This window comes from Dermacentor variabilis, unplaced genomic scaffold (genome assembly GCF_050947875.1).
Source record: "Dermacentor variabilis isolate Ectoservices unplaced genomic scaffold, ASM5094787v1 scaffold_18, whole genome shotgun sequence".
Lineage (NCBI taxonomy): Eukaryota > Metazoa > Arthropoda > Arachnida > Ixodida > Ixodidae > Dermacentor > Dermacentor variabilis.
The window spans coordinates 3,867,655-3,890,735 of NW_027460346.1; positions in this window are offsets into that span (position 1 = coordinate 3,867,655).

Here is a 23,081-nt window from a genome sequence, read left to right on the forward strand (position 1 = left end):
GGACTGTGTTAATCTGAGCTCTCCACCGATGTTTCAGTAGTATTATCCCTTAGTGAGAGAGATTGGGGGCAATTAATCGTGTTAGTCTTTAAATTGTGTCCTAATTATGTGTATTTGTTCCCACAAAGTTGTCTAGATTACTTTATTGTGTAGTGTAAAGCTTATGAAACCATCAGCAACTAGTGAGTTCCTAACATGCATATGCATTTGTCACTATACAGGTGGCATTCGGCTGTACCACTGCAGTGCTGTGGAAATTGCCAGCACCAGCGGCTTTGTAACAGCTGTTTCACAGCATGCCGGTATGTGCTAATTTATAGTTATGTTGGGATGGGTTAGTATTATGGACCACTGCTACTCTGTATTGTGACAGATCCATATGATAAGTGATGTAATGGGCACAGCGAAAACCTGTGAATGTTTTACTATGGTACATAAAAAGGCTCTCCTTTTCGTCACTGGAGCAGGGGAGAAGAGCTTGCAGGCACTCCTGAATGTACATATATTTCAAAACATGAGAGAGACATATATATATATATATATATATATATATATATATATATATATATACACACACACACACACACATACAATTAAACTAAAATCAGGGACATTCCATCTTTCATTTTGAATTTACTTGTACAGCGCAAAAATACAACACAGACCACAGAGAAGCCCGCATGTTAACAGGTTTGATACACACAATAATTCAACAGATTTGATACTTCAGGTGTGCTATTTTACGCAAGGGGGAAGGGAACGGGGATAAAACTAGAAAAAAGAGTGGAGTGGAAAAGAAAGGAATCGTGCCAAAAAGCATGAGAAACATTGTGCAGCCAGGATCGCCAGCAGGACATCTAAAAAGCACTCTGATAAAATTACATACAGGGCAACCTTACATATTGTTTGTTGCAATCAACTCAGATCACATGCAGCCATTACTGCAATCAAGTTTCCTTATGTCATGAGGGAATGATGCGGGCCCAAAAAACTGTTTAGAGCTGAAGGATTATGTTCCATGCTAGCCTCATTACCTGCTTTTTATCATATTGTTATCAGCTGCTTATGTTAGGAACAAAAAGTAAGAGTACGAGCTTTTTCCTGATTCGCCATTCCACACAACATGTCTTTGTGACTATATGTACATGCAGATGATCCATAGATGAAAAATATTCAGTACAGTAGAATCTCATTACAAGATACACTTGGTTGTAAGAGACATCTGAAAATGGTTTGGTTGGTTTTCCGATGTTTGCCACGTTAACAACACTGTACACAAGAGTCACCTTTGTTACTAACGACTTTTTAAGTATTCACTACTTCGAAGGGACATAACCCAGACACATTCACTTCATGCACCTTGTGTGCTCCGAAGGGCGTAAAGATCACGCAATCCTCACACAAGTCAATTGTGCATTTCTCTTTAGCATGAACTAGAAAAGGAGGGCAACGAGGACAGTGCAGGGCAGAAAGTGTCGACAGTTGAAGCTGACGAGCGTCTAAGAGCAACTCAAAGGCACTGCGAGCAACAAGGCTTGCAAAGTGAAGTGTTTAACTTCCAGAAGTGAGGAAGGAAGCTAACACAATCTATAGTCACTAAAAAGTTGTGAATGTCTTCTTTAAAGGGCCTCTAAACCAAGGAGGTTGAAATTTAGTTGCGGTGTTGCAGTTGTACATGTTAAGGCAACGAACATGTAGCCACGAGAATTTTTCGAAACGGTGCAGTAATGGTAGAGCTACGTGTTTGATTATCGAAAAGTAGTCCCCGCGCATTTTACTCTTTCATCTGATACACGCCATCTGGACAGTATCGTCTTTTCCTCGCCTAGTACACCTCCAAATGTTACGGGACAGGCCATCACCAACGAGCTCTGTTGCTGCCGCGCAGGCCCATCGTCCTGCGAGGGGTGGCGCTAATGACCTCGCCAATACAATGGAACTGTATGGTGACTAGTTGAAGAGCCTCATAGGGAGACCCTTCTATTGGCGTTTCTGTTCTGTGCCCCCATTGGCTGCCCACAATGGCATCGCGAGCAACGCGACGAGGAAGAAGGAGTGTGTATTTGCTTGCAGGCCTTGCCGGCAGTCGTACACTTTCGTTCGACCAATCGACAGCACAGGAAACTGGTGACATCATCAGAGACAGCCTGGTGATGTCAGGACAAACTGGGGGTGCAGGATAGGTCCAGAGAGGCGCACGGGGTCGTTTTCTTCATATTGTGGTGCTCCCACAATGCTACGCACTGTGGCGTTTGGCATCGTCAATTGTGACGGCATTCTGATTTTGATGCGTGTGTTTACTTGAAATGTTCAAAAAATGTCGAGAAGTGGTTTAGGGGCCCTTTAAGCCACCCTGAGCAATTATTCCTTCAGATATATCTAAACATACTTTAGTGTTGATGCATAATAAAGTGATCTAGTCTGGCTCCTCAGTGTTTTAAAATTTTTGGTTTCGAGAGACATGTTTCCCGTGCCTCTTGAGTATCTCTTCTAATGAGGCTTAACTGTAATGTACACACACAATTGTGTAACTCCTCCTGCAAGTATTATTCATTAAGCCTGGTCACTGATGTGCAAAGCTTGTGGTTAAGTTTTGATGTCCGTACTATTTAGAGCTATGTTTATTAATTCAGACTGTTCTTATTGGTTCTTCGATGCAGGAGACAATGCCTACGAAATTATCGGCCCTGATGACGAGAGCCCTCAAGGGGCAAACAACATCTCTGTTGCAGAAGTGAGCCCGATACCACCTGAAGTTACCATGACAGGTGGCACGGCAGCAATAGATACAGAGACGGCCATGTCTACTGCAGCTGCAACAGTGTACGAGGCAAGCAGCAGTGTGTCAGCATCAGCAGCAGTGTCAGAAGGAACCGCACCAGGCCTGGTAGAGCAACATGTGTGCTATCACTGTGACTTTTTTTGTAGTGCATACAACTCATTTGCTCAACATACAAAAGCTTTTCACCACGGCTGCAAGCCAGTGTTCTTGTGCAGCAAGTGCAAGACTAAGTTAAGTGTTATAACACAGTACAAGCATCACTTTAAAATATGAAAACCTATTACAGTTGTTGCCTCCCCAGCCAGCCCACATAGCGACAACAATGTGGAACACATGGGGGGACACACCTCTTCTCCATTAGAAGATAGTAGAGACTGTCAGTGTTGTTGTTTGATTAAGTGGTCTTTGTAGGCAACTAGAAGGACAACACAGGTGTCATAAGATTGTTGTTTATGTTGTTGTTGAAGAGGTAAAAAAGAAGTTTGATGCAGCTGAAGTGCCAACTGATATTGAGCAAATCAAAAACAACCACCTGAGAAAGCAACACTATCGAAATTCGGGTATCTATGTGCCGCCAACTCTGGTAAGGATGGCATAGGAGAGAAGTGGGATGAAAATCACACAGACACTGCTGTTCCATCACTGGTCACAGTGAGCAGTGACTTGTAGGGCAAGAGAGTCAACTGAAACGGAACATTATGGCATAGTGTCATGCTCCCATGTGACCACTTTCCATGTTATTTTGCATGATACAGCTCAACCTCCAGAAATGAGACTGCAACTTGTCTGTAAAAAGCTTTCTTAAAAAATTATTCATATCACTATTAACACAGCAGTATCTTCTTTTTTTGTGGGTTCAAGGTTCCCGGGTGTCCATTAATGCCAAAATTGCGGAAAAAAAAAACATGTCTCGTACTTACACCTTTTGAACACGTACGAGGGGGACAGAACTTTTCTAGTCATGCATCTTCATCATACTATCAAGTTTTTAAATGCCTTTTATAATTATTATTACCAGTTATATCTGAGTGCATTGTATGCATTTAGCAGGTGTAAAATCGGGTCAGTTGGATCAGATTCCTTATCTGCAAGAGAGCCCTATATTCAAGAAATTTGAATTAAAATAGGTACATTAGAGACGCAGTCTTTCAGCACTTTATTGCGTGTGGTTTAAGCATTGCTCAATACTTTTGTGGATGGCAGTTTCAACCGGCACAGCACTGCGCTTTGTCACGGTCACGTGTCTTCAAAGCGGTGTTTACCATTTGTGTTGATCTGTTTGTGTATTCATAGAGCAAGTTCTTAATTTATATTTTTCCGCATTCTTGTGCTTGCACTAAGCTTGTATAAGGCAGTTACAAAATGGGCGTCACTATAACGAACTGTTCTGTTGAGCTTACACTTGCAAATAATAGTGTTCAGATGGCTGCACTTCTGTGTAGGTGCACCGATAGCTTTGTGTATGTTCTCATGTTTGTATAAAGCTTATATAAGCTAGTTACAAAATGTATGTCACTAAGCATTGTGATATTCTTTAAAGAACTGCTTGGTTGGTTTTACACTTGTGAATTAGTATTGAGGCGGTGGTATTTCCATGTAGGCCCACTGCTAGCTTTCTGTGTGCTCACGTGTTTCTATTAAGCTTTTACAAGGGAGTTACAGCATGTATGTCACTAAGCGCTGTGATATTTTTAAAGAACTGCTTTGTTGGTTTTACACCTGTGAGTAATAGTACTCGGATGGCACTAGTCATGTGTAGGTACACAGGGACCATTTGTATACATTATGCTCATGTAAAGCAGTTACAAAGTGTATGTCACTAATCACTGTGATATTTGTTGAAGAATTGCTGTGATGGTTTTACACATGTGAATAATAGTGGTCAGGACACAGTACTTGCGATGTATAGTTGAATTTATACAGTGCCAAGACATGGGCTGTATACGTATCAAAAGAAATGTATGTCATTATATTGTTGTAATTATTACTGTTTGGATTTTATTAAACTCTAACAACATTTTTTCTTGTATCTATTGAGGTATGGCAATTTGTCATGCAACCAAACTGAGGACCTGAACTTGTGCATACAAATAAACAGCTAATTTAAAAGTATACTGCTCATATTCTGCGAAACCAGTTTAACAAATCTTGTACTACAATGCTGGAAAAATGACAGAGCTAACAGGGATGTACAGAAAGAGTTTGCACTGGCTGAAGGACTGCCCCACACTGGAGTTGGTAATGTTGCGTTTATTGGAGTTGAACAGTAAGTGCACTTCTATTAAAAATGTGACAGTCAATGCAGAAACATAAGGCAGACGAGCAGATGTGGCACATTTTTTTCAGGGCCCTCCATGCCTACTACTGCATTTCTAGTCTTCCTGTGCTCTTCGTATAAGCCCCTGTTCAGCCAAGGTTTTTACTCCATGACAGTTGTTCTACTGGGTTCGTAGCAATATTGAAGAATAAAATGCAATGGTTTTCAAGAACTTTTGAGGCCCCCGACACAGTAACTTCAAGGACCTCGTGCGATTTTTTTAGTCGTTTGGTCAGGCAATAACTTGTTCAACAACATCGTTAACTTTAATGCAAACAAAAGAATACAAAACAAATCGCATTTCACTGATTTCAAACAATTGAAAGACTGCTAATTTGCCTTTCACCGCCCATCACTAAACGCACACAAGGAAGCATTTCAAGAAAGCGCTCAGTTTTTCTGCAATAGCACAATTAACTACTTGGACCTGCAACATTTGCAGTTTTTGAATACTGTTTGGTTTGACAGTGTATGGGATGTCATCTGTTGCCTCAGCTTTTCACCACCAAATAAGCAATAGTCATTTGTAATTTCCTTTTATTGTGTCTGTAGCTCTCAATTTACTCATCACGGCTTTTCTTTGAATGCCTCAACTGTTGAGCTTCCTGCTTCTGCTCCTCCAAGTACATTTGTCGCCAGTTCCATGTGCCTAAAATTGGTATCTGCAGCTCCTTTGTAATTCCAACTTTAAGGATGTCGCTTTCCTTCTGTTACCTCCACAGACAATTGCCTGTGACATGCGAAGAGTGTCACAGAAGGGAAAAAAAAAAACGCTTGGCAATGTCTGCTAAGTCTAGCCAAGTGGACAAATTTAAGGACTTTCCAGTACTTCTAAAAATTCCAGGGTTTTCAATGCCTTGGAAATGGCATTTTAGAAATAAAGGGTTTTCAAGGATCGCTACAAACCCTGGATTCTAGCACCTAAATAATTTTACAAGCTTATTTTGGCATGGAGTTCGGAAATTCATGCTTTTTAGCTAACGCTGCACTATCTCTGTACATTGAAGCCACGAGAGCGCAACCATTTTGGAGTAAAGAAAAATACTGAAAGCTTTTAATACCACTCTTTTTCTATGGAGCTTCGTATTGCCTAGTTAAGTTTACGAATGTGCCTGGTTTTGGTGGGCGTTTCTTCGACATTTTCTGTGTGAAGTAGATGACTAACCCCCGTATTCAGAAATGTATATTAATACAAAGCTCATGCTTGACTTTATATAAAGGACGCCTGGTGCGAACGTCCCCCAGACGCTCACTGCCTTTGTTTTGGTGTGTTCACGACTTGCGTCATTTAGATCAAGCCAAGCATGTGCTTCAAGTTATGATGCATTTCTGAATATGGGGGTAAGCGTGCGCAATTCCGGGCGACGCATTGTGCCATTGACACTGAGAGGAAACGCGGAAAACAAAGTTAACGCCCTATGCTCTTAAACTTTCGCGTACGTGTGGTGTGCGTGTATCGTGGAAAAAGAAACAGCGCAAACACCAGGACGAAAAAAAGCATCAACCACACCAGCGCTTCGTGGTGTGGTCCATGTTTTTGCGTCGTCCTTGTGTTGCGCTGTTTCTTCTAAAATGCTCAACCAACTAGCCGGCAAGTCCATCCTGTGCATATAAATTGAACACACGCATGAGTGTAGATGGTCTTCGAAGCTTTTAGAACGAGCACTGCCACAGGATACGAGCAGTGCACGCGTAACAAGTGAACACATTAGTCATTTAAACATGCGTGCCAATGCATGTGACGCGGCTATCGGCATAAGCAGTCTCCAAATGCTGGAATGCATGCTCTTCAAAACGCTAACGATCCGCTGCTAATGCAGGACAACAGCTCACAGCGGACTGAACCAAACTCTAAACTAATGCACTTGAAAAGAACGCCTATACACGGCAGCGTGAGGCACGTCGAAATGCCTGGTACTGGCGTTGCAGTTGACCACATACAAATGGAACTGGCGGAAAAAATAAACAGAAATGCTCACCAGTATACGCGCGAATTAAATTCACATACGTGGATGGCTGGCACGATACTTTGTATCCGCATATTTTCGGAGAACATATAATGCATGGACTGGAAAAGCACTCGATCGTGAGCTGAACGGCACATTTATTTTTCTGGGGTGACGACAAGCCGTGAATAGTTCTCACGTTGTCGTCTACGTTGTATTCCTTCGTTAGTCGTAGCAAGGAATGGAAATGATGCAAACGCAAACGTATTCCAGTACACAACAGCACAGCACACTGCAGAGAAACTCCACCCACCGCAGCCGATTCCTCAAATACATTTGTTATATATATATAACCTCTAAAAGAACACGACTGGGCGTGGTGGTTCTGTGGTGTAATGGATGGGATGTGTGCTTTGAATTGTATAGATGCGAGTGTACGCGGGTTCGTATCCACGTGATGTATAGAGCAATGTGGTTCTCCATAAGTATGTGATTCTCTCGACTATTGTATTCTAATTAAATTATGTGTCTCCTGATTGTGAAATGTGCGAAGATAATTGCGGATTAAATGTTAATTAGCTTTTTTCTCTCCGCAGTGGCGTTTGGGACGCATGCGCATAGGCCGATTCCGAGCAGTCACGCCTCATGGTAGGCAGCAAATAGCCAGGAAAAATGACTTTAAAATCCTGCATAACATTGCTCACGCCTATTCTGAAGGCCGCTTGGAATTGGGCCACTGACTCTGAGGAGCCGCCTAGGGAACGGTGTATCATCGACCCTAATTTGATCTGATTTCCTGCCTGCATGCGTGGCCAGGACTTCGCTAAGAGGGTATTGGGAAGAGTACTAGCACTCTGTTTGGGGGAGTAGAAGTACTCTGTCTGGTGGAGTGCCATTACCCCTGCGGTGAGAGTATTAGCACTCTGTGGAAGAGTACTAGCACTCCCTGTGGGAATAGTATTATCACTCTGCAGAAGGGTACTAGCAATCCCTTGCGGTGGAGTAACAAAACTCTGTCAACAGGAGTTGACCTACCCTCTCTCAATGAGGGTCGATCTACTCTCGAAAAGAGAGTGAAATATGGGACAAGCCGCTCCTCCCTCAAAGAGAGTGCCCGGCACTCTCTTTGTTTTTAGAGTGTATAGAGCATCCCCGCTGATCCGATATGCTTGCTCTCTCTCTCTCTGACGGTAGGAGAAAGAGGACCGCCACTTTCGCTTCTTTATTTACTCGTCATGGCGTGTGTTTACCTCTAGACGCTCAGGTCTTAATGCTGTCAGTTCTTTCGCAATTCCTTTTGTTTTGTACAATTTGTTCAAAAATTAGAGCCCTGTAAATGGCACACTCCGCCACATTATTCACCGACTTGTTTCAGTGGGTATGCGGCATTGTTCTTGAATAGAACATTAACAACCACATTGTGGTAGACAGTTAGATCGTTTTCTTTCGTATTTTCAGTTATATTTGATGTTCCAGCGTTCTTTCTTATCATTCATATTTTTTGTCATCGTAACACCTCCCTGTTCTTATACCTATCCTCAACAGTGGGTTTGTGATATTTTCGAAAAGTATGATCATCTTCGTTTCTGCGCGTTCCAAGCTTCACGAGCACTTCGATGGGTGATCGAACCAGGTAGGAGATCAACAACCTTTTTTTCGCCTGGAATTGTACACTACCTCAGCGTAGAGCATTTCTCTCACTTTCGGCACTCCGGGGCGTGTTCGTAGCCATTTAGTGCCTGGTGTTGGTCCCTTTAACGATTGCTTTGAAGCGTGTCCCTGCGAACGCGTATAGAGAGGTTTAGCCAACAGCGAAGCGTTCTGTGCTCATGAAATCAACTGTACATTGCTTGCAGTCACTTGAACCAGCCTCGATCATTTGTTTTTCTTTACTAAATATTGAATAAGTAAATAAGTTATAAAGACTACATTTTATGCCACTAATGGCTTTGACAACATTCGAAAGCATCGGTGTCAGCATTTTTGGTGTGAAACAGCTTTTGAGGAGACCTTTCTGCCGCATTTCAAAGAGAGCCCGCGAAATTTCAACAACACTGACGCGTTATTCGCCGCGGTTGCTTAAAGGCTATGGCGCTTAGCTGCTCTGCTTAAAGTCACAGGTTCGATACTGGCCGCAGCGGCCTCATCTTAAAGCAAGAACCTCATGTACTTAGATTTATGCGTATGTTAAAGGAGACAGGGCGTTTATAGTTTATAGTGTTTGTAGTCGTTTATAGAGTTGTAGCCGCTAAATCTCCTACCGTAGAGCATCGACAAAGGAAGCTGTGGGTGATATTCTTCGAAGCGATATAACCTATATCGTTTCAAGGAGTGTCACGCAACCATATATATGATAGATCATACTATAAGCAATTCACGAAAGCCAATTTAACGTGAAACGCTTTCGATTTTACAAGTCAGAGGAGAGCAAGCAACAGCACGATTGTGACTGCCAAAGGTAGCATCCTATATGTATGGCTATCGGCAGGCAGTTTCGCGACGAGCCGTATTTTCTATTCTTTTTCATATGGATCATTGGCTCCGACAGGACTGGCATGTCGCAGCCAGCGCAGCTGTAATCGTTGAGATCGCTGGCACCGGCAGCACGACGCTACAACTTGCGAATGGAACGTGAATCCGAGCGTGTGTGTGTGAAGTGATTTTAAAGAGAATGGAAGAGATAAGTGCAGTGCCGTAACTGCCTCTCACAGGAGGACACCTCAACAGCACTGCCCGGGGAAAGGGGTGTGGGGAGAAAAAGATGAGAGAGGAAAGGAGGAGGCGGTAAAAAAAGAAAAAAACACCAAGCGAATGCGGAGCTCAGAGCCGCGCTCTTAGTTGTTTCGCACTGCAAAAGTCAAGTAGTGCCGCAACCGCACTCTTGACGATAGACTAGTGGGCAACAGGAAAAGGCAGCGCGTTGGTCGTGTCGCAAGGCAGTCCCAAACGCCGATATGAATCCGAGCGTGGCAGCATACGCTCCCATAGGAGTAGTGTTTTCAGAAGACCCATTTCGCCTTCAATTCCTTTTGTTCTTTCGTCATTGGCTCGCACACGACTCGCACGCCGCTGTTCCGCTGCCATTGGTGAGATCAGCCACTCGGTAGGATGCGTCATAAGAATGGAACGTCACGGGCCAAGAAGTTTCCAATGTGCTGGAACCCTATAACGTAAACCTATTCCAATTTGCTTTTATTCCAATCTCCTTACGTCAGATTTACGCACCTGTTTGCGCAAGCATCCGGAGGTGACCCGCAGCATTGTCTGAACAGTCCAATCAAACGCTCTCCTCGTTTATAGCAGGTATAGTTTTGTTTGCTTCCAAAACGAATAACATTGCATACATTCAGCTGTTTTTCTTATCTAACTGGCTGACAAGAGGCGTGGAGCGCACAAATGTGGAGAGGGTTTCGATGGGGCCAAGCCACCGCAGTGAAGATAGATAACCGGATGAGGAGGATGGTGGCCGGCGTTTGCGATTGGTCCGCTTCCCCATACTTGGCTTGTGGTGGCTGGTCGAAAATAGCGGCGGCATGTAACTGAAGGTCAAGAATGCTGCTAAAACGCATCTTTGGCAAAGAAGAAATGGCAGTGCGATGTCACATAAGCGCCGAAAGAGATTGATAACTTTAAAATTCCACACAAGCAGTTTTATTATACGCAAATAAATCAGTGCTCTCCGGCAGGTACGAGTAGCCAGTGCCTGAACAATGGGCGGGCAGCCATCTTCTATTCCTTTCGGCACTGGGCAGTTTCCAGCTATTCAGAAAAGTATTCTGTTCGGCATATTAATGCGTCTTTAACGCGTACAGGGGCTCTATAACGTAAAGTTATTCCAAACTTTTCTTTTCCAATTCTGCAATCAGTCCTCCAAGATTGGTCAAAAATGTTTTTGGACCACCCCCACTTCGCCTGTCTGTCACGCAGCGTCACGAAAACCACAATAGCTTCCCATTTGAGATAACGTGCACACACTAATTATGCATGATTGTACTGAACAAAATAAATATAGTTATTTCTGATTCGACGCATTTTCGCCATTAGCCCTCTGCCATTGGTCAAAAGTTTTCTGGCTTCACCCACTTCACCCGCCTGTCACGCGACGTCTCAAAACCTCGAAAACTCACCGCGTCAAAGTGACGTGAATGCGTTAAAGATGCGTTAATAGGCCGAATAAAACTGAATTTGTTTCTGAACAGCCGCAGGATGCCCCGCTCCGAAAGGAATAAAATATGACTGTCGCCGATCGCTCAGGCACTGGCTACTCGGACCTGCCGGAGAACTTGGGTTCATTCGCGTATAATAAAACTTTTTGTGTGGCCGTGTAACGTTTTCGGGCACTTTTGGCACACTTACGAACTCGCTCTGCCAACTCTGTTGAGGATCCGTTTTAGCGACATTCTCAACTTTCCGTTGCATACGGCCGTGATTTTCGACCAGTCACCGTGAGCTAAGTGGCTGAATCGCAGGCGCCGGCACCACTCTCTTCATCCGGTTATCGATTTTCATTGCAGTGACTCGGCCCCATCGAATGCCTCTCTACTTGAGCTTGCTCCTCGCTTCTTGTCAGCCAATTAGATAAGACAAGCAGCTCAGAGTAGGCAATGTTATTCGTTTTTCAAGCAAACAAAAGTGACCTCCTATGAACGAGGAGAGCGTTTGATTGGTCTGTTCAGACAATCCTGCGGGTGACTGCCCTAAGCTTACGTCTGCGGTTACGCAAATTTGACGTCAGGAGATTGGAATAAAAGTACATTGGAATAGTTTTACGTTATAGGGCCTTTGGACGGCTGATTCCTGAATTGGAATAGAAAAGTTTGGTATAGCTTTACGTTATAGTGTCCCTTGAGAAAAGCACTGCTGCGGTGAGCACGCAGGAAGCTTCTCTGCTAATGTTGCTCTTCATGTGATATACATTTCCTTGTATAGCCTCGCCCAAATTTCGCCATCTTGCGATCTACCATGCATCGAAGCCGTATCAGCGTAACTTACGTTGCAGTCCTTTTTTTTTATAAATAATTCCCGCCAAAGGCACTAAATCAAAATAATTCACTGCTTTAGTAAACTGAATAGAATTTTATCAAGATATATTTGAAATTCAACGATTAATGCGATAGCAGGTCTTTCATTTACTCCCGCTACTCTCTTGTATCTGCCTATCTATAGCTGGCCTCTATGCTTTGCAAACGTAAATAACTAAAAAAAAATTAATCCCACGCCAGTGGTTCGGGCGTTCTATCTGCCACTATAGTCTGTAACCGCTTGGCAATACCCCCAAAAAAGTTGTGTTGTAAACTTATACGTTCATATCGCAAAATTATACGCGTTGCAGGTAGCATGAGTAAACATGAAACCCTATAGTTCTGTGATGTGCAGTCGGAATAAAATTTTACGGGCAGTGGGTAATGTGAAGAAGCAAAATTTGCGACCAGTTTAAGCCCGCTCTCTATAGTAAAACCATGGTGCACGTCGTTGGTCGCATATAAACTGACTGGAAATCCGAATACAGCGCTGCTTGCCAGGTTGTCAAAATATTCACTTTTTTTTTCTTGGAATTCGCGTCTGGAAAAATCTTTGAGGCCGACTGTATTCAAAGCGTCAAGCTCAGTTCAAGTGCAAGAGGTGTAACTGTTCACGTATTCAGACGGTGCAGAAAACATACAAATTAGCAAGAAGCGCATAGTACTCCAGCATGCAATGTATAGAATTTGTCAAGGACAGATAATCATCTACGGAGCTCCATAACCCCTCTAGTCATTGTCTAATTCATTAACAAGAAAAGTATTCAAACTTAATAATCGTATCACTATAGGCCTATAACTCAAAACTGTTGCAAAAGTGATCTCCGCAGGCGTGACTTCTGCAACAGTTTTTTTTCCTGCATCGTGCCACTGTGATTCGCCCAGCTAGTAATCATGTCGCACTCTTCAAGTAACCCGCCTATTATTAGAGAATGGCGCTTTCTGCCATGTATAACAATTAATCAGTCAGTTTCTACTAAGATCATTTCTTGTATGTCCTACCATGGGCTCATTACGAATACTTAGGCGAATCTTCAGGTAAAGTAGATGGTCTAACCCGGAACATACATCGCCGGCCTCTGTAGCTGGCGGGCTAATCACGTTAGAGCATGTTGTTGAACATTTCTCTCAACATTTTTTGCTTCATTTCTTGCAGCTTTAATGACTCCGGTGATTATTTCGGCCTCAGAATTGGTAGTGACGACGAAGAATTCTTCGGAGAAGTTAGCCTTACAGCTCCTGCACCGAAATCCACGTCCCAGAGTCCGAATTCTCCGCGTGAGTCAGCAGCTGCGTCACGTGACCCGCCAAAGGAGCGACTGCCCACGCCGGAGTTCTAGGACCTTGTCTGCACCCGACCACCGTCGCACTTCCTCGAGCAGCCCTCGGCAGGGCATAGTGCCGCAGATGAACTTCCACGCCGAGAGCTGCGAGAGAAAATCCGTGTTCTCGGGTGCCAGCGATAGCGACAGGCCGCAGATGGCACCGCAGATCATTGATTTCCCACGGGGAGCCCAAGTCGTGAGGCGCCGGCGCCCGAGCGGCCGGTGGCGTCAAGCTTCGCACCCTTGGCTGGCCATGGTGCAATGTTGCCGCTGTGCCGTCGAGAGGTATTCCGCCGTTGTGTTCGTGGTGGTTGACGGCGACGCACTTCGCTTCCAACTATTGTGTGCTGCTCACCACGTGACACGTGCAGCGGCGCACGACGTGACGCCCGGTGTGCCACGCAGCGACACTCGGTGCTCCCTTCCTCACCAAGTGCTACGTGCGTGAAAGCACCTACCTTGCCGTCGTCGGAGAGTGCCTCACGGACTTCTGACGTAGCGCTCCCAGTGGGGGAAGACGACGAACACTGTTGTGAGCCGCGGGGCCCACTCGGCAGACGTGCGCTACTGTCTGGAACGCTGCCTGTCAGAAGGCCACCTGTCCCGTTTCTTTTGGAAATGTCGCATGTATTTGTGAGCTGCGCGTGCCAGGTAGGATTCCCAGACGTAGCTTAGCACTGGCCCTCGATTTTCATAGATCTGACGGCGTCGTGTAGCCCGGGTTTCACTGCGCAGCTTGATGGTGCAACCTATTTTGGTGTAGGGGTCGCGTCAAGACTTACCCGAACCAAATCGAGGGTATGATTACTATGCATGCGTATTGGACATTTAGCAGTTTTCGTCGAGTATCGTAGCAACACTTTCGCACTATCCTTTATTTTTGGCAAGAAATTATAAATTTTCTATCCGCACAAAGAATTGCTGCCTGCTCGATTCTGGTAATTCATCTGGTGGGTGTCATTCTCAAGCGTAGAGGTCCCCTATTAACCGAGCACCTGGTCGGGAACGCGCCTGTACCAATTTTACCGGTACAGGTACCCGGCGGCAGCTGCTGTCGGCCTCTCACAGCCGCGGTGGATGTTCGACTGGAAAGCCGTCTGCGGTTAGAAAAATGAGTCTAGCTGTCGGAAGCCGCCACTTTCTCATCAGGTGAGTGTCCTTCTAAGATTCTGGAACTCCCGTATATTTGTGGAGCACCGGGCCGGAAGCGCACTTGTAGCTACTGTAGGTGTAGGTACCCAGCGGCGCCACTCGTCTGCCGCCCGCAGCAGCGGCAGATGCTCGACTATTTCGCCAAACCTGCGAGGCGCCCAGAGACGTTAGCAAATCTCTGTAGGGCCCCCGTTCGAGATTAACAACCGAGTGCCAGGTCATGGTGCATCTCTACCTGTCAGAAGAACCGGTGGGATTCCGGCGCCACCGGCAACCCACCCGGTGCTTCAAGGCTGAGCTCGATTCGAGTGAACCGCCCCGGCTGCTGAATGACAAGCAGAAATTGGATGTCAATGTACAGCCGACTTGTTTGTGTCACATGCCTGCTCTGGGGGATTGACCAAGAACCGTGTAGTTCAATATAACCATAACTTAAAAAAAGGATTATTGTACGCGAGGCACATGGCGAACGCACGGGTGACGGTCGATGAATGAGCTATGACGCCGAAGAGTCTCCCAGCAGGAATTGCGCAAAGTATATTATTCTCAGTGCAAGACATTAGCAACAGATGAGCAGCACCAAGCTGATAGATGGTGCCGCATCCTAACTTGCTTTATATAGAGCATTCACGGTGGGCAGCCACCTTCAAACTGTGATAACTCTCCTACCATTTCACCTTCTGATGATATTAATGTTTGTAATTTACACTTGCAAATGAAAAAAAATATTGCTTTTGTCATCCCGGTGATTCATCTATACATATGAAATCCGACTATCAGACTATTGCTGAAGAAGGCGCGTATAACCACACGTTTAAAAGATACATCATGTAAAGATCGATTCCATCTAGCTATTTCGTTACTTGCAGTTATGACTGCTCTAAGCGCGATGGTTGTCCTCTCAAAGAACGTCCCATGCATTTTGCGTTACCGTTTCTCTGTCGTTCTTCGGAACAAGCAATCAGCTCTAGTCAGCCGTATCATGGCCGCTGGAGAAAAACCCGCAGCTTTTATCCAGCGGCCGCGGTAGTACGTCGCGCGTCCTTAACTATCTCCAGGAACCGTGTCCCACTTGCAGAATCTCACATTTTACGTAACGTCCTGAGGATTTCACCAGAGAGGGCTTTCTGCTATAGCACCCCATCGTGGATTTTACCAGTGCTTTAAAGGGCCCCTCACCAGGTCTGGCCATTTTAAGCTGACAAACGCAGCGCTTACAACGCGCGCTGACAATCGTGTCTGTTAAGAATTGCATCGCTACGCGCCGCGGGAAGAGCTGAAATTTCAAACTAAACGCCGTTTGCTCTACCTGTCACCGTTGCCGAACTACAAGACGACGGGGGTGAGTGGAGGGGATGATGTACATCAGCAAGTGGGTCTACGTGCATGTATATGCTGTGACGTCGCCCATAGTTCTGTTGCTTCAATAGACGAATTAAGGCTTAGAGAAATAATAAAACACACAAAGCGAATGTCTGCGTGTTTTTCTTTTACGCGTTTTTTTTAAGTCCGCGAGGGTGGCCCAGCTACCGCCGCCCCTAGCGCCATCTCGTAGGCAAGAACGGTAGCGACTGTTGAGTCTTGTTCCGTGCATGGGCGCGCCGTGCAGCCTCGTCAAAATAAAGCTAGGGCCATGACTAGGGTACGTAGATGTTTTAACGCGATAGCGTTAGAGCGCACGCTCGAAGAAAAAGCCGTTCTGGGTCAAAATTAAAAAGCAATTACAGCAATCATAGAAATTGGAGCTTCTCGTCTTGCGCCAACGAACGCGAGGAAGAGTGCTTAAGCAACGCCCCATCGCGAAGTCGCGCCACACGGAGTGCTGACCAAGAACGTGCCCACTCTCCACGACCTCGGACTGCCCCTACAAAGAGGTGGTGCCGGCTTATCAACAATTAATCCACAAACTTCAAGGGGCCATCACCCAAGTCGTGCAGTTGGTGAAGAGGGTGGCCCACCGGAAACCCGCCTCAAGGGACACGACACGCTCGGCCTCACTCGTCATCAGCCGCGTCACGCACGTGCTGCCTTTGCTCGGCTTAAAGAACAACGAAAGAGAGAAGCGGAACATCCTCTTACGCAAGACACCCAAGCTCGCCTTGGGCCGCTCTCGTCACCATGTCCACGGAGAAATTCCTCCCATTTGGCGCACACAACGCGTTGGAGCAACTCACCGAAGCGCAACGTACCAGCAAAATAGAACGCCTGGAACTCACGACAACGAGCCGAACTATACCTTACGCCGGCTGGGATACGACATTGCAGACGAATTGAACCATAAGAAGCGCATTCCACTGCAAATCCGGCAATAATTAGAAGTTTCGCCCACCCACTGAAACATGCACCCAGGACAGCACGCAGCAAGAAGAGAGGCGCATACTGCTGCGTTCCAGCGGGAAAGAGGAGATAGCCAGGCGCACCGACGCAGCCAAGTACAGAGGCAGGTAGGCACACGCCCACAGTGTAGTTAACAACCTAAAGGAATAACTTGCAGCGGCCCCTGTACACGCTGCACACGCAGACAATACGGAGGAGGTAGCAACAGCCCCAGCAGCCTTCACGGCTAACCCAACGTACTACGTCACAATAATGACAGACTCGCGAACAGTGTGCCGCATTTACACGATAGGCCGAATATCGGCAGCCGCCTCACGCATCCTCGAACGCGCCAACGCCTTACCGGAACTGTACAGAGTCTGCACGCCGGGACACTCTTCCCTAGCAGGCAGCGATGGAGCCCGCGCTGCAGCCCGAAAACGTACTCGCCGGTCAGTCGCGTTAGGACACATATCATCGGTGCCTCCCGATGATCCCGTACCGCGAAGATACACGGACATACTCCCACACCACAGACTCGGGAGAACACTCTGTACCCCTCTGCACCCGAAGCTGTCGAAAGCGGACAACTTACAGACAACTACAAACCAACCATTTTCCACACGGCACAAAATACAATTACATTTACCCCACCGTTTACTAATACAACTGAAAATTCTGTCACGCGCCAAGCACCCTGTACCACATGGTTATGCGAATGCGACTGAAGCACCAACATCCCCCCTATCCTCCACCCCCCAATTTCGACGAATCGTATCTGATGTGCTCTCGAATTTCGCTTCGAGTGTCAGTGGTTCAAGCATGTAAGCCTTCTCGCGTAATATATCATGGTGATGTCCAGCACCCGGTGTGTGCATATCGTATTTTTTCTTCTTCTTCCTCTGCTCTGTAGACATGTTTCATCATAAACTCCCGCACACGGTGACATTTACATATGAAGAACATTGCAATAAGCATACGATGATTTTCACGCTGCTTTACGTAATGCGTAATTCCCGGCTCTTACGAACCGGTTGTGACCAGTAAGGAAATATTTGCCCACAAAGAACGGATGTCAAGCAAGCTCTTTCATATAGGTTAAGAGATAAATACTAAAACAGTTAAACACAATAAAAACACAAAAAGCTTACATCTTCAGCACAATTGACAAAATGTGCATATTTAAATATTTTACAAGTCTTGACATAAGTTTACGGTATGTGCATTAAAATCAAATAGCAAATGAAATAAACGGGGGCATACAAGCATGAGATGGTTCAGAGCAGCCTGTGGCAGACACATGCCGGTGTCACACGAGGCATTTTAGGCAGCGATCGAGCCTGGTTAGGATCAAATTTCTAGATCGCGCTTGGCTCCCGTCTGCAGCTTGCGGAAAGGAGCCAATTGGGATCGAGAAATTGGTTCCTGATCGGGGCCGATCTCTATTGAAAGTGCCTCGTTTGACACCGGTAGTGGCCTGTGCGGTGCGCTCCGAAATGCGTTGATCCGTGAGATCGTTGCTCGGAATTGCTTTTTGAAGTAGCAGTAAGAACGAACAAAACAAAAACGAAAGCGCATCGATTAGACATGCAGTACAGCTGGCGTCAGCAGAACGTCTCTTAGCATCAGTTTCACTGGGTGGAGGCTGCAGAGCGCTTTCATAGGAACTGTTTTGTCTCGTGCGATGTACCTGGACGTCTGCAAATGGCGGAAAATAAATCCAATGCAGCTGTTACGAATAGGTACTCTGCCTCCTCGCCATCGGCACACGCGTTTATCCCACCAAAACGTAAATATTTAAGATGGGCTTTTCATGCTTTCAGGTTTGATGCAGGGAGCAAACACGCGAGTGCCCGATGGAATATCAGTGCTCCTGCCACGCTGGTTTTCCCCGGAAAAAGAAAAGCTGTGTTATTCGGGTAGCCCTTCCATTATTAGAATTAGCAGTGAACTTGACGAAACAACACGGAACAACACGCAAAAGCACTGAACATAGCGATTTTCCCGACATGTAATAACTTGAAATTGGAGCACAAGCGGGAAATAATGAGAAAAGACTCCCAACATATTGCAGACATCAGCGGTTAAAAATGGTTGGACAAGGGAAACCTCGATCAAAAGCTAGTGTTTCGACGAGGCGACTTTTCAAAACGTTGGCTGCCGAGAGAAGCGTCCTTTGTTCGACCGTTGTTAATCTCAAGTAGGAGCCATTATCCTTCCTGGAATTTCGGCAGTGCGCCACAGCGAACAGCGGTCGAACGCACATATGGAGGTTCACAGGCCGGAAGCGCGCATTATTCCCACTTTGCAAATATCGCACGGGTGCGGCTGTAGTTTCCTCGCAAAAGGAGCGCCGGATCCGTACTGATTTGGAAACCAATGAGCTCAACCTGATCGAATAAATGAACACAAAGACAGCCCTCACCCGTGAACGGCACCTGTTCGTGGTCAGTATTTTTCTAACGATGCGTTTCATTTTCCCTTCTATTCGCACTTCGTCATTGTTTGGAATTTGGCTCGGAGCTTGGACTCTTGGACCCGCGGTCACCTCCGCATCGCTGCGACTCGTGGTAAGAAGAGGAAACGAAATCCATTGTCGATGCGGCGTCAAGTCTCGAAGCACCACTGCAACTACGAGAGACGCCGTTGTGGGGGACTCCGGATTAATTTATAGCCACCCGCTGTTCCTTAACGTGCACGTAGATTTAAGTGCACGAATGTTATTGAAATGCGACCGGCCGCGAAATAACATGAACAATAAGCCTGCGAAAAAGAAACGTCTGTCGCTAAGGGTCCCGGTGCCGTCTCTGACTTTGGGACCCTTGTCTGTACACCATTTCTTGTAGCCAATTGCTATGAACGAATAATACACTGAAACTGAAAACTGAAACTTACCAAGAAACGGCGACCGAGCAGGCGCGACCGCAGTTGGCTCGAGGACGATCTCTGGGCGCGCATTACAAAAGGGCGAGCTAGGCGACGGTCGCGCTGCGAGACGCGGCCACACCACCGCCGCTGGTCGCAAGGTTTTATCGAGAGCGCTTTGCCATTTTTATCGCGCTAGCTTCTTATTTTAGCGTAATAAAAAACCGAATAACGATCCAAACTCCATTTCTTCTTCAATGTGAAGTCGACGCGCGGTCAGTCTGCAAACTCGAGACGAGCCGCGAACCGGCTCGCACGTGTCAGCGGCCGTGCCAAATTATACTCCGACTTTCGTTGCTGTGCTCGCCCGACCGCGAGGCGTAACCTGTTGCGTAACTAAAGTCGGTCTGATCTGGGCGTAACCGTTGCGCTCTTGCACAGTCAATGCTTTGGTTATAGATGCTTCGTTATAGATGCTTTGGTTATAATGCTTCGGCTAACGAGATTATAGGAATCGCCTTTTTCGACTTTAAGGTTGACCCGACCTTCACGTGTACTTGTCTCATTGCTATCGCCAGATCGTTATAGAATATATGCCTCAGTTGTAAAACAAATACTATCTTATCTTGACTATATATTAGGAATTTCGAACGCATCTTTTGAAACACCCTTCATATAACAGAATGTGCCTAGGATGCCCTCGCTCTGGCTTTGCCCTAACCACCGCGGGTGCAGTTATACTTGAATGAGCGAACACTGTACTGCTCGGTCCTCGAAAGCTTTGCACGGCGCCTGTCACACGTTCATCAGTGCGAAACGTGAATCGCTAATTAAGAGCATGCTGTTTTTTTCTCGCTTGCTGGATGGGAGTTTCAAACACTGTTTCAATTAAAGGGCAGGAAACTAAAGCAGCGACTATAATTTACTCAGTGCTTTATGGCTCTGGCACAACTCTCGGCCCACGTTCAGAAGTTCTTAAGCAATACAACTGTTTGTGAGACCAGGTCCCAGCCAATCGCGGTGTTGTATGTACATGATGGCTTCCGTTTCTTCAACGACCCAAGAAGCAGCCCGCAACGCTACAGAAGGAACGCATATGCTTCTTTATAAGAAAAGCGACGGCGTGAGTAGCTCTAACTATACAGTGGCTCATTGGGAATGCCACTGTCCTGCTGAAACATCTCTCTGGATAAAACTGATCAACCGTGACAAGACCGTGACCTGGGGAAACTTCAGGGAGCTTAGAGGTGATTAGTTTCCGAAGTTTATGCGCAATAAACAGTCAAATTTTCGATGTTTCGCAATTTTCCAATTTTTGACGATATAACTCAAGATCATCATCATCATCATCATCATCATCAGCCTGGTTACGCCCACTGCAGGGCAAAGGCCTCTCCCATACTTCTCCAACAACCCCGGTCATGTACTAATTGTGGCCATGCCATGCCTGCAAACTTCTTAATCTCATCCGCCCACCTAACTTTCTGCCGCCCCCTGCTACGCTTCCCTTCCCTTGGGATCCAGTCCGTAACCCTTAATGACCATCGGTTATCTTCCCTCCTCATTACATGTCCTGCCCATGCCCATTTCTTTTTCTTGATTTCAACTAAGATGTCATTAACTCGCGTTTGTTCCCTCACCCAATCAGCTCTTTTCTTATACCTTAACGTTACACCTATCATTCTTCTTTCCATAGCTCGTTGCGTCGTCCTCAATTTGAGTAGAACCCTTTTCGTAAGCCTCCAGGTTTCTGCCCCGTAGGTGAGTACTAGTAAGACACAGCTGTTATATACTTTTCTCTTGAGGGATAATGGCAACCTGCTGTTCATGATCTGAGAATGCCTGCCAAACGCACCCCAGCCCATTCTTATCCTTCTGATTATTTCCGTCTCATGATCCGGATCCTCAAGACAACGGTGCACAAGAAAGACTGACTGTACTTTGCTGTGTGTTCTGAAGGCACCAAGTTGTGCACAGAGAAACTCACTGGATGAACGCACTGTTGCAAGACATAAACAAAAATTGCTAAAGAAAGAGTAAATTTTTCACCTTGTTCAAAACCTAAGTTTGCGTATGGTCATTCATGCTGCGAGTCTCATCAAAATTCGAATTATTTTGATTTTAATTTCCGCAGTTCTGTAATTTAGGTGTAAAAGTATGAAAACACAGAAACTTTTATCAGTTTGTTTACACTTTCTCAAATTCAGAACATCGTGCAATTGTAAAAGCCCATTTGGAAGCTTCTCTCAGTCAAGTTCTTTATTTTGTTTTATTTTCTCATGCTAAAAAATAAGGCTGGTTTCGGTGTATGGGTGGATTGTGCTATCACACATAAAAATTTACTTAACATGAAAAAAATTGTCGGGACCCTCTGTGACTATTGTCTGAATGCACAGCTCCTAGCAAACCAACCACACGAACGCCCGCTGCTGGAATATACCGTATTTGCACGATTCTACCACGCCACTGATTGTAATGCCCAGTTATATTACCACCCAAATATAAAAGAAAAATGACTTTGTGCCGATTCTACCACGCAGATCAAGTAACGAAACGTGAGTGGAAGGTCTTCAACTGGAGTTGGAAGAGAATTTTAGCTTCCTCATGAAAGGTGGTCCCCAAATCCTATCACTGGATAAATACGCAAGCCTCATTACGTCCCTTCGTCGCATAGCATCGCTCCAAAGAAACTAGGGACCTTCGTGAAAAATCAATTGGGGTAGCTGCAAGGGCTACTATATTCAAGATGAAGTTTTGAAAGTGCTGAAACACCAATTCCCTGATGTCAGAAAAAAAATGTCTAGTTTTCCGACGGTGCGTCATCACAGAAGAACGCGCAAAATTTTGTAAATTGGAACTGTTTCGCAACGTCTCATGGCAAGATCGCGCGCGACTGCACTCTAAGAAAAAAGAGAGTAAAAAGTGAGTCACGGCTACTTGACTCTCTTTTTTCTTACGAAGACCCATTTTCACGCGGGTAGAGTCACAAAACAAGAGTCAACATTTGTGTATGGGTCGTTTGACTCTTAATAGCACGCGAAGAGTCGTCGTGGAAGATCCCGACTCCTCTGATATTCGAGATGAGGCTGGCGAGAGAAAGATTAAAATGCAGGAGAAGAAATACCAGATAACGTCTTCTGTTTGAGGCGGGCCCTCGGGTTCCTGTCCTGGTTGTAATGCGGTGTATCATTCTTTCGTCCTTGTCATGTTCTGCAATTACATCAAACTCCAAATATCGATTTTCCTTGAACATGTTTGTTAATATCTCACACGCTTAAGTGATAGCTGGCTTCTTCTATACAAAGGAAGACCCGGATTTGTCACACTGGATTCTGACTATAAGTAAATCTAAAAAAA